We start from the raw sequence: 4,895 nt of genomic DNA, 5'->3' as shown, positions 1-4,895 counted from the left end.
TTTCCTAGAGGTCTCTGGAGGTTTTGGGGAGAAGATTTTGTTTCAGGAGAGCCTTTCAGACCAGTCTTGGTCTCAGTGGGGTAAGTGCAGGAGGCCTGGCCAGCCACCAGGAAGATTGAAGATCGAATTGAATTTCTCCCCTTGATTCTCCCATCTGTCTTCTCTGTACTCTGAATCTCTCCTAATGAATCCTGGCTGAGGCTCCTATTTATGCTCTACACTGAGTATAAACCAATCATTTCCTAGTGATAACTAGGAAACCATTATTTGTTGTAAGATTAAATCAATCATACTGAACCATGCTAAACTAGATAACCATTGTCTCTATAAATTCCACTGACTTAGCACCTTGTAAGAATCCTTTGTTTCAAGTTCAGAGTTCTGGCCCATAACACCTAGGTTTTGTATTTATTGAGTTTCAATTAAAAGCAGATTTCAAGCTATGTAGACCATGTAAGCATAAGAATTCAAAGAGCAATATCTCCAGAATTAATCTTTAGTTAAGCCCTTAACTGTCCTTCAGCCTTCTGGCAATTGGAATGAAGATTTCTTTCCCTTTCCCTTTGTTAGCACCAAATATTTACCCCCCACATGGCTATGAGAATATATACTTGTTTGGGTAATGTAATATGCTTCTCTAAAGTGTAATGTTCTCTGGGGACAGATTTCTTAGGGGGCTTCTGGAGACAGCCTTAGATTCAGTTCAGAGTAATCACCCCAAATGCAGCCAGGAGTTAAAGTCCAAATGTCTCCTTCAAAGTCTTGTCTCTTTTCCTGAAGCATGGTTAGCTTTAATAGAGGATTATCTCTCTCCTTGGTTCTGAGAGCTCCTGCTGCTAGTCCTTTGCCTCTGCCAGCTTCTGTCTCTAGCTCCCTCCAAATGTCTCTGAATCCAAAGGTTTGTACTTTAGCCTCCAGCCAGCTTCTTATTTCTTGACCTTAAGTAATAGAGCATCAAGAGATGAACTGACCAGGGTGTAATCTGGTCAACTTCAAAAGATGAAAAGACCTGCATGTCTCATCAATAGTAGAAGATATCTCTATCAATTCCAGTGACTTAGTATCAATAGTAGAAGGTTCCGTGAAAGCAAAAGTGGCTGATGTAAGAATCTGAATCTAAAAATAAATGTACATGTATAATCAGGAAAAATAGAAATAAAAAATAAGAAAGAAATGGATTTTCAAATGCCAGGAATTTTGAGATACCCTTTCCCACATATGTTATTTACACATGGGCATCACTACCATAGTGTTTTAAATTTCAGACCATTCAAAGGATATGAACAGACAATTCTCAGAGGGAGAAATTGAAACTATATCCACTCACATGAAAGAGTGTTCCAAATCACTACTGATCAGAGAAATGCAAATTAAGACCACTCTGAGATACCACTACACACCTGTCAGATTGGCTAAGATGACAGGAACAAATAATGATAAATGTTGGAGGGGATGTGGGGAAATTGGGACACTAATACATTGCTGGTGGAGTTGCGAAAGAATCCAGCCATTCTGGAGAGCAATCTGGAATTATGCCCAAAAAGTTATCAAACTGTGCATACCCTTTGACCCAGCAGCGCTACTACTGGGATTATATCCCAAAGAAATACTAAAGAGCGGAAAGAGTCATATATGTGCCAAAATGTTTGTGGCAGCTCTTTTTGTTGTAGCTAGAAACTGGAAGATGAATGGATGTCCATCAGTTGGAGAATGGTTGGGTAAATTGTGGTATATGAAGGTTATGGAATATTATTGCTCTGTAAGAAATGACCAGCAGGAGGAATACAGAGAGGCCTGGAGAGACTTAAATCAACTGATGCTGAGTGAAATGAGCAGAACCAGAAGATCACTGTACACTTCAACAACAATACTGTATGAGGATGTATTCTGATGGAAGTGGAAATCTTCAACATAAAGAAGATCCAACTCACTTCCAGTTGATCAATGATGGACAGAGGTAGCTACACCCAGAGAAGAAACACTGGGAAGTGAATGTAAATTGTTAGCACTAATATCTGTCTGCCCAGGTTGCATGTACCTTCGGACTCTAATGTTTATTGTGCAACAAGAAAATGATATTCACACACATGTATTGTACCTAGACTATATTGTAACACATGTAAAATGTATGGGATTGCCTGTCATCGGGGGGAGGGAGGGGGGGTAATTTGGAAAAATGAATACAAAAATAAAAAAAATAAATAAATTTCAGACCATTTTCCTGAAGGACTTCATATGTGCAAGAAATATATTCTCAGTTTGAGGAATATGTTTTTTTGTAATTACTGTTTGCCATGTAATGTCTCTGTAATATCTTTGCTAAAACAAATTATATTTGATTTATTCTTAATGGGAAACATGATGATGAACTCATGATGAACATTGTTAAAAACCACAACTCTTCAGAGTTACCCATACAATTATAAGGGCAAATATAATCAGCTGACCCTCTGGAGAGTCCCAACCTTTGAGCATGAGTGCAAGTTGGGTGAGTGGTCACTGAAGAGGTAGGTACATAAGTATCAATGTATACTTTTATGCTTCATGCATTTATTTTGTAATGATGGAAATAAGTAGCACCCAACACCTATTATGTTCAATAATGAAACAATTTATATTAAAATAGTGAGAATTTTATAGATTCATGAATTTTTCTTGAAAGGATTACATGAATCTCTTTTGAGAAGAATTTAAATGTGAATTGTGCCAAACTATGTTGGTATATTTTCCTAGAATAACACAATAAGCCAGCATGTCAGCAAAGCCTGACCTCCTCAACAGATAAGAGGTCTACTTCATCATAAAGAATGAATCTTATGATGATAGATATTGAAGGGAATGGGGGAAATTGGGTTACTAAAATATTGTTGGAGTTGTGAACTTACAACCATTTTGGAGAAGAATTTGGAATTATGCTCATAAAGTTATCAAACCGTGCATTTTGGTCCAGCATTGACTCTACTGACTCTGAATCAAAGAAATCATAAAAAAGGGAAAAGAACCACATGGGCAAAAATGTTTGTAGCAGCTCTTTATGTAGTGGTAGGGAACTGGAAAGTGAGTAGATGTCCATCAGTTGGAGAATGGCTGAATAAATTATGTTATATGAATATTATGGAATATTACTATTCTGTAAGAAATGATTAGCAGAAAGATTTCAGAAAGGCCTGGAGATACTTGCATGAACAGATGCTAAGTGAAGTGAGTAAAACCAAGAGAACACTGTATATGACAACAACGAGATTATGGAATGATCAACTCTTATGAATTTGGCTCTTTTTAACAATGAGGTGATTCAGGCTAATTCCAATAAACTTGTGATGGAGAGAGCTATCTGCATCCAGAAAGAGGACTGTTAGGACTGAATGTGGATCACAACATAGTATTTTCACCTTTTTGTTGTTGTTTGCTTGCTTTCTGTTTTCTTTCATATTTTTTTCCTTTTTGATCTGATTTTTCTTGTGCACATGATAAATGTGGAAATACATATAAAAGAACTGAATATGTTTAACTTGGATAACTCGCTGTTTAAGGGAGAAGTGGGAGAAAAGGAGGGAACAAGAATTTGAAATACAAGATTTTGCAAGGATGAATGTTGAAAAATATCTTTGCATATATTTTGAAAATAAAAGCTATTACTTAAAAAAGAATTAATCTTATTTATGTATAAGTCCAGTTATAGGACCCCTTATAAGAAAAAGTTCATATTCCACTAACTCCTAGGTGTCATTGGTGATTCTTAAAAGTATTAACCATTCAAGTCTTTCATATAATCAGTTCACCCAGAAAAGAAACTCTTCTCATTATTTGTAGTTATGCTAGTTGACTCATTTCAGTTGCATCTCACTGTTTGTGACCTCATTTGGGGTTTTCCTGGTAAAAATATGGAATGGTTTGCCATTTTCATCTCCAGCACATTTTAGCTATGAGGAAACTGAACCAAACAGAGTTAAGTGATATGCTCAAGGTCATACTCCTAGTAAGGATCTCGCTCACTCCAGAGCCAGTACTTTGTACATTGTACCACCTTGCTGCCACTCTCACCATTTAAGAAGTAATTTTTCAAAGACAAAAGTCTAGAAGTTCCCATACAAATGGAAATTTTACCCACAAAAAGAGAAGATTAAACGTACACAGCCTTTTTTCCTTCCTTGTTTTCAATAATCTTCCTTCCACTAGATCTTTTTCCGCTGTATGTATGCCCTCCCCAGTGCACCTGTACTTTTTTGAAGAGAAACCTTCCATGATAGGATGGAAATAGTTATCTAATAAAATATAGGAAACCTCCAAAAAAACCTTTAGATTCTCTTGTTAAGCTCTTTACACATTAGCAGTTGTTTCCCTGTGATCCAAAGTCCTTGAGCATCTGTTAAATTTGATAGTGTCTAGGAGAAAACATATCTTTACTCAAAGACAAAGGAGAGAAATGAACAAGAGATTAGGAAAGAATCCATAAACAGATGAGACTAATTGTGGTCTTCATTGTTGTTTAAGGAATTCATCTCAGTAATTGAGGCATTTAATAGATTACTTTTACTTCCATGTGAAAATCTATACCTTGGTAATTTTCTGAATTGGAAAGAGCATAAAAATCATTGTCTGCTTTTGAAAATGTCTATCATTAACATCCTTACCTGTTCTTTGATCTTGGACAAATATTAAGTTGAATTGTTCAAACCTTTATAAATAAAGAATCTATTTTTGGAAAGAAATCTTTATAAATAAAGAATCTACTTAGAAAAGGACATTGAATTTTTACTCATCCTTCATTCAGTTTGAATTTCATTTTTTCCCATAATCATTGGACAACCAGTAAGATGCCTTTTTGCCACAAAAATTTAATCATTGTAGGTAACCTCTCAAGAAAATAGAAAGTGAAATGCATCATGATATTT

Source organism: Sminthopsis crassicaudata, chromosome 3 (assembly GCF_048593235.1).
Source record: "Sminthopsis crassicaudata isolate SCR6 chromosome 3, ASM4859323v1, whole genome shotgun sequence".
In the NCBI taxonomy this organism is placed as follows: Eukaryota; Metazoa; Chordata; class Mammalia; order Dasyuromorphia; family Dasyuridae; genus Sminthopsis; species Sminthopsis crassicaudata.
Note: the sequence above shows the minus strand (reverse complement) of the source record.